This window comes from Pomacea canaliculata, linkage group LG2, assembly GCF_003073045.1.
Source record: "Pomacea canaliculata isolate SZHN2017 linkage group LG2, ASM307304v1, whole genome shotgun sequence".
NCBI classification, from domain to species: Eukaryota; Metazoa; Mollusca; class Gastropoda; order Architaenioglossa; family Ampullariidae; genus Pomacea; species Pomacea canaliculata.
Genome location: NC_037591.1, coordinates 14857856 through 14866521, shown reverse-complemented (window position 1 = coordinate 14866521; position 8666 = coordinate 14857856).

The window sequence follows — 8666 nt, the reverse complement described above, 5'->3', positions numbered from 1 at the left end:
CAAGGGCACGCGTCTTTGCCGTACTTAGATGTAGTATCTAGCCTCTTAAATATTTTTTTCTTACCTGCATGTTTGCCAAGCATTATAAGTACGACCCCAGGGGTAAATCACCATTCGCAGTGTAACCGAGTGGTGGGGTTTTGGCCTGACAACAACAACCGTCCACCACTCAAATAAAAGCAGGAACCGTCAGCAGGTGCAACCCTTTAATGCACGGGCTAGAGCAATGGCCACGGCTGCGCAACACGTCCGTGCTCCTTCTCTGACACGCTGTCGTCTGCTCTCTTCCAATTTCTTTTACGTCCTCCGTTTGTCGTCACCTTTTTGTCGTCACTTTATTTTGACGTCGCACCTTATGTCATTTGCTCAAGGAACTTCCCAAATGACATCCGGCCCTCTACAGCAGGATATGGAGACAAGACCTTTGTTCTGGATTTCCTCATGTTGCCACTGACAACGACTTACCCTCGCTTCATACTAACAGCCCCGTTAGCTCTGATTATAACGACGTGTATGTGTATAATAACTTCAATACCTTTTTTGTATAAATTCAAAGTAGATTCTTCCTGTGCACATTAAAACAGCATTTAAGTAGGGTACATTGTTACACTTTCTATTTTAAAAAGTCCTTAATAAGAATCTTACTTTCACTTTTATGGTATTATGTTTATATCAACTTAAGATTCCTATGGTTGTATATAAACATAAAAGGTTGACCTATATTTTCAGTAGATGTCGATTTTCATTTCGACAGTCAAGCCCATTTTTACGGGTGTTTTATTTGTTTAGTCAGCCAGTTAGGAGCTTGTCTTCGTGCCTCGACTGTAGGTTGCCAGAAAAGCTTCCATTGGAGATCGTGAAGTAATGAAAAATTGAGAGGAAATTGTCGTGACTGAGCATATCGCTACAAACAGTATCATAATTTTAATGTATCTACCTCATGCTTAGACATAACATGTGTTGTTAAATACATTGTCGTTTCGACCAGCTATGTTGAGAATAGAAGACTGTCATTGTAAAACTCGCTATAAAACTGCTGTCACTGCCCCGCCATTGCTTAACATCTTTCTACTAAATGGATCAGAAACATATATTGGAAAAGATAGTTTTCTTTGGTGAAGGAATACTCAAACAGGGTGGTCTAGTAAGTAGACAAAAAGCCGTGTTATTTCCTGTGATTGTAAGTAAAGATTGTTTTACTGGACATGACTCACCACGCCAGTATCTATTGTAACCATTTAACTTGTTTTTCCCTTCATCGTCTTGAAAAACTACCCGCCACTTCTAGACGGGCAGGTGTTGACATATCAACTCGAGTGATGTATATGGGCTGAGACACAGTTCCTATGTTATCGGTCAGGATGACCTGGGCCTAATACATATACCACTAAGTAGGGATAGTAACAATACTCTTTGAAGCGCGTAGTAATCTTGTGTTTTCATTAATAAATAAAATAAAATTAATAAATAAAAAAAAGTGGACAGGAAGTTTTCAGTTTCTGGCTATTGACAGAAAAATAGAAAACACAAAATTTTTCTGTACACTTTTTTGAAACTGTGTCTGTTTAAAAGGCAGCCATATTAGTATCATCAAAAGAAACCTGGAAAATGCCCTTACAATGATAGCTAAATAGATTATGCAATCTATTGAATGTGTAGTACTACAGACGCCACTAATTTCAGGGCAAGTGTATTGTAAGGATGGTGCTTGTATTCTCTCATTAGCTGCCTGTTCAACGTCAGCCAGAGAAACTGCCAGGGACTCTTTGCGAGAATCGAACCGGATAGTGAGCCTGACTTCGGAAGCCGTTTCTCTAGCCTCTAGGTTATTCGCTTCCAAGGAGGTTAGTCTAGTTAGAAAACCACACTTGGTGGTGAACTCAACAAAAGATTCCCTCCTTTACAGCCATTAAGCGAGATCAAACGCCCATCACTGTATTGTGCAAAGTATGTATGTATCCTACAATACCAGATTATTGTACAATGGTATGAACTGCGGAAAGTCCAAGTGACATCAGCACCCGGATTCAAGTGCCCTATATTTCGAATCAAGTTTCTGTTCACACGTAGGGCGTGTACTTCAAACACCCACCATGGGTGTTGACATTAGTATCACCGTCCCCTGGTTCAGGTTACAGTTCTGTTTGTTGAGGTGACAGACAGAGGTTTGGAAAGGACTTGAACTCTTAGTGACGGGAGCGGTTGTCACCAGGAGACGAACGTTAGTGCAAAAAAGAGAAGGGTGTAGAGAGCGTTTGTTATAAAGAAACAAAGGGACACTATATGATGGTACTGCTGAACGGATGTGGAATGCCATTAGAGTAAAAACAAGATCGCTACTTGCAGAAACTTGTCAGGCAATGACGTGCAGGACAGCCATCTTCCTTAACGGTTCATTTATCAAAGCAATCTCGCGTGAAATTAGTTTAGCTGCGTGTTTGCACCACTCTCTCTCTGTCCTCATGGCATAATTTTTAAATGCAGACATATTGCATGACCAAATAGTTCATAGCTAATACTTTTCCACATAAGACTGCTTTGTCATTATTCCAGTCTGTAAGAATATCAAGGCACACATAGATCCGTCACTGAGTGTTGTCTGTGGGCGCTTGGTATTGTCACTAAAATCATTGTCATATTGTTTTATTTAAAAAAAGAACGAAACAAATTTTTATTTGATTTTGGATATGCCGGAAGTGAAATATACCGAAACGTTTTCATAGACTCGAAAGAAGAAAGGGATGAGACGAGGATATTGATAGAAATACAAACACTCGTAAAATAAAATTCAGGAAAAGGAACAGAAATACTGAGAAATGAAAATAATGTAAAGTAAAACCCAAGGAAGAAGAAACTGGACAGAGGACCGAAATAGAGAAACAAAGAAAGAAGAAGGTAGGTCAAAGAAATACACAACTAACGAGAATCAAAACTTTTGCAACAATCTTGACTAGATGGGAGATTTTTTTTCTTACTTCAATAAGCCATCTATGGTTTATGAGGGCGTATCCGTCTTGTTGATGGTTTATTTATGTAATCGTTCTCCCGTGAAATGAAAGTTAGTCGGGTGTCTCCTACCTGTCCTCTATCATTCATTCCTGCATCGTTGTTCTTTCATGGGGTCTGTTAAGGAACACATTCGACTATAAAAGTGTCTTTTGTTCGTCTTATGTCTTCTTTGGAGATTTATTATCCTAAAAGACGCAAAGTTCCTGTATTTTATTTTTTAAATTATTATATAATTATTCTATAGCTTTTATTGTATTAACAATAATGTGTTCTTTTGTTGTTTTATCGATATTGCTCAAACAAGTTTCTCATTAGGAAACTCTTGACTTTCAGATGACAATAATGATATCTATTTTTTTCATTTGTATTTGTTAACTGTTGTTGTGTAACTCTTTAATCAAAGTCCTTTGAACATAATACTTTGGGTACAAAAGGATTGAAGTTTGTTTTTGAAAGATTTAAACATACCTTTTATCAGTTAGTGTCATCAGGGCCCAATTTTAAGCAGAAAAATGTAAATGGCAAATCTCTCGTATAGAGTTTGTGTATGACTATCATATAAAGTTTGTGTATGACTGTCATATAAAAGCTAAATATTTTTATTGAGGCCTTTGTCCCTATTAGCCCTGTTAGAGTGGCCTTTATGGCTGGCACAGTGACAAATGGGGAGCAGGATACAAGCCAAGTCAATCCGCTTGAATGAACTCTTGAGACCTGAGTGACTAGATTTCACTCTGAGAACACACCCAAAGCTCACCTGACAATAAAAACAGACGGCGCTCACGAGTTTCAATGGCTGGTACCAGAGTGCTGGACCATTAACTGCCACAACAGCCACACCTAGGGTCGGCGACAACTGTCAACAGTCCTGTGTACTGTACTCACGCTAATCACTGCCTATCAAAAGTGAACCTGAATGTTGAGGAGTAGTAAGAGTGCCACATTAAAAAAACTCGACAGTTGTCGCCAGTGACTTTCTATTTGGACCGGTTGCACTCAGTTGCTTCTTTGGTAAGTGGTGACTGATGGGAAACAAGTCAAAACATAATGTTGGCTTCCTTCAGTCCGGCTAGCAGATAGTGGTCAAACACCATCATCACGAGTACGACATAGTGTGAATAACAGGAAGCAAACAATAATAAGGAATCGTGTGTACCTTCAGTTACCCGTTTTCTTTAGACTGAATAGAAAAACTCATGTTTCTACAATCATTCTATTAACACGTTGCCCACAGCTGAACACTTAATATACAGAACAATCCAGTGTGATTCTGCCATGATGGAGACAAACTTACTGTAGCTAACAACACCTGCAGAGGAAAGCTAAGAGAAAGTCGTTTGGGAGGCAATACACTTGAAATAATTACACATTAAAAGTATTTAAAAAAACAGCCAGCAGCCTGTCTAGTATTTAAACAGTTATGTGGAAGCCAGCACATCTTGTCAAACACTGTTTTAATTTATGTATTTAAAATAAGACCATGCCTCTACGCTCACCAACGCTTCGAATTCTGTTTCAAGGGAAGGAACCTTCAAATCAGTTTGAGTTTGTTATGAGTGGTCTCCCCTTTTCTATTTCTATACACTATACAATGTCGGCCATTGGCACGTGCCTGTAAAAAAGCAATAAATGTTTTCCAAATCTCTCGAAACACTAAAAGCCATCAGATCTGTCTGACTTTCTCGAAAAAAAAATTATGATCCATATTGACTGCAAACATCCGCGTCATCCATTCTTCTCTTCCGTCTTCTGAGCTAGTTATTCATTTTATGTTTCCTTCGCATACGAAAAAGACTGGACAAAGCGGACGGCGAAATATCTGTAGCATTAAAATGTGCCGAATGACAAGGGAAAATGAATAAATTAGGAAACCTTAGTTGCAGCTGAGTCATAAGACGAAAATTTAATTTTCCGATAAAATATATTTGTTACAGTTTAAGATTTAATACCAATAATTAGAAAAAAAAATACTTTCTAACAACATACAGAAACGAGATTGGAACAGAAAATAAATTTTGGTTACAGTAGTCTTTTAACGACAATGATGCTCATATTCCTGATTACTAACTAATATTATTTGAAGAAAATCAGGCAGTTACCATGTGAGATAGGTCTCAAATTATTTTTGCGGCTAAAATAAAAGAAACACATACACTGATGGAGGGGCAATAGGGACTCTATAAACATTGTAAGTACTTGCGTACTGTATGAGAGGAACCAGGTAACAAGCTGTGAATCGACCCGTGACTTCCTTCTCTTCATTTGTTGCAAACAGTATGGCGTCAAAGCTGCAATTTCCTGTGAAACAATTGTGAATTTTTGCTGAACGTTATGCGATGTTTTAGGAAATAAACTGACAAACGAAATATTTTTATAGCCTTTTATTCTCCGGTTTACCCGTGTGCCTGTAGAAATGGTAACTGGAAGCCGTTAGCTCCAACTTCAGACTGATGTTTGCTGTCAGCGATTTTCTAAGTCGCGAGTCATTGCCCTTCCTTGTTCCGCCTTCTCAAGTTTCAGGTAGACATGATTTGTAAAGACACTGTGGATTGTATGTCTGACCGCCTTCAGAGAGACAGAGAGTAATAGGGATTGCGGGAGAGATCGAGATCGACAGTTATAATCACTCTGCTTTAGAGAAAAATATCGACAGTTAAAATCTCCGTGTGCAGACAAAGGTGAAAGGTTTTATGTCTCTGGAAAAACTTTCCTCTCACATTAAAGTCTGTGGCTAAGACTATTTACTCATGTGACTGGGAGTACCGACATTTCTTTCATCGTTAAAGCCTTTTGCCAAAAGTAAATCCAACACTCTACGAAATTTTCTCCAAAGAGCCCTTTGCATGCAGGACAGATAGGATCGCACTCACAACGGAGTGGAAAAAAACCCCCCACAAAAATACCCTAAGTAATTTGTCATGACAATAAGTTCAAGTAGGAAGTAACCTTTTATCTTACATGTTAAAATCTTCACAAAGCAATACATCTTCATTTTCTATAAGGTACTAAATTTTCTTTTTATATAAATGCTAGCTTTTGGTGATCCGTTTTCAAGACAGACATAAATATGAATAAAAGTTCACACATTGCACATGTTTGAACTCTCTGACTCTCTGACAAGCCCAGGATCGCCAGGTAGGGAGTGTGTGACTGCGGCTCAGCATGTGGTTTAATGTCACCTGAGGTGTCACAGACCAGTTCAAGAATGACAAGAGTGCATTTAGATGGATGGGGGTCAGGCATTCAAGCAGAACCTACACGAATGAGTAGAGTGAGAATAATAGTCTGCTTTGATTGCTTTTGTGTCTTCTTTTGCGGAACTGATGTCTTACTTTAAAAAAAAACAAAACACAATTAACCCTATTTGTGCCTTTAGTTTAACGTTTATTACATAAGCGGACTGGTATTTCTAAAAGAATTATCCAATATTTCCTGTTTGAATGTTGTTTAGCAGGAAGAGTGCAAACTTTATGTGTCACAAAAACATAGCAGTTTGGCTGACAAGGTCTAATTGGTTTGGAGACAATTAGTCAACACTCATACCCTATTAAAGCCATACAGCCGGTCACTTTTCAACAGTTGGAAATTTCACTTTAAAGCTAAGTGTCGGCAAAAAGTTAATTAGGACAAATTTTAGTGTATAAACAAGTGACAGACATCACTGATACTGATCAGACAGTACTTGCTCATATCGGAGTTTTGACAGTTACAATTATAGCGACATGGACCTTTTTACATGTGACCACAATAATTAGCATTTTCACAACCCTGACTGTTTTAATTGATCATTCTCTCAGTCTAGGCGTAAAAAATGATATTTGTTGAATCTCATATTAACTAAGTTATCGTTTTGTTTTACACATGTTCCTGTTTAGCAACCACGTTTCATGCCAAATGTAAGTATAAATTATAATGATGAACTCATTTCAAGTGTTTCAGTAGACTTCTAATCTTGACTTTCACAAGACCCGTTACATCAGACTGCGAGTGTCAGGGGGCTGGGGGTTGAGTACAGGGTGTGTGCTATCTACAGAGCTTTCCCCACAATCACTTGCTTTCAGGCGACACCCTTGAGTGACTAACCGTGTCCCGGATCTAGATCCCCTCGTGACCAATGTGAATTTTTAATTAAATTATGTCTGAATTTTATAAATGTCAGTTCGTTCGTGTAGGAACACGTTGTTAGTCATTTCTGTAAAGGTTCCAGCATGTTTTTTCCAAATAACTGTACTGAGCTTAGCACGAGACACTTTTTTCCTTATCTTTAGAAGAAGTATATGCAGAAGGATTTCGAAGTACTCATTTTGCCTATGAAGAAGAGGATCCATATTGATTGCAAACATCTGCGGTATTCATTTGTTTTCTTTGTTGATCTCTGATTTATTGGTTTGTATGTGGAAGTTATATGTAATTTAAAACCGTGTATGAACTGCTGCTTCAAGGGACGTTTGTCAGTACACCTAAACAACATTTCATGCCTCATTCTTCTCTCGCTTTTTAAGCTTCAGTAGACAGTAATGCATGATTTGGCAAGCGCTCGAACATGCTGAAGCTTTGGATTGCATGTCTGACCGCTTTCAATCAGACAGAGAGAGATATAATTACAGTGTGCTTTAAAGAAAAAGCTAGACAGATAAAATCATTGAATGCATAAAGAAATAAAGGTGACGGATTTTATGTTTCGGGAAGAACTTCGCCCTGCCAGCTGTAATATTGTCAGTGCCGAGGACAGGCGTACTCACGTGACGTAGCCAAACAGTACCAAAGAGTTCATCGTTCAAACCATTTGCCCCACTCCCCCACCCCCAAACTCCAACATTCATGTCGTGTAATTACACTGGCACCATGCCATGGAATCAAACATCAACCTTTGGGTATATCGGAGGAATATCCCAGCTAAAATCCCCCCTGTGAAGATTTTGTACACTCGTGGTACTGACTCCACAGCCAGCAGTTAGACGGAGGTCGCAAGGTACCCGGTGGGGACAGGGCAGGGGATGGAAGTGTATGTTGTCCAGGATGTTCAGTGTTTATTTTAAGTCGGCGATATCGCTTCATTAATCACATCTTCCCCTACCAAATAATGTTTTAGCATGAACAAATGGCGTTTTCAAAGCAGCTTACCTTGCTATAAATAACTATATAAGAGATGAGTGATTTCCGTGATTTTAATAAAGGTTTTGTTTATAATGTTCCTCCCCCAGTCAACTTTATTTTAATGGAAATTAAGCTGAAGTTATGTTCTTAGAGTTGTAGGTTTTGTTTGCCTGTCAAAACACACTTTACACGAAGTGTATGAGAAGCCAGTAAGACTTTTTGACAACTTGCTTTGGTCATGTGAGGCGAGTTAACTGGAAGTCATTGCCACAGAAAATGCTTCACTGGAGCGGGAAACGAACACAGGTGAACTGCAGGACTCAAAGTCAGCAACCTCCTCACTATCAGATGACAGTCTCGGTGGGGCACGAACTGGTAATATTTTATTTGCGCATACCAAGACTCCCTGCGTGAACCCTCATCAACCTTAGGGGCTGTAGTTGTCAGAAACACCTGACACAAATAACTACTGCTAATATTTTATTTTACGCAGCTTTGCACACTAATGCACATATATATATAAACTAGCACACGATCAAACATACACGTGAGCACCAACC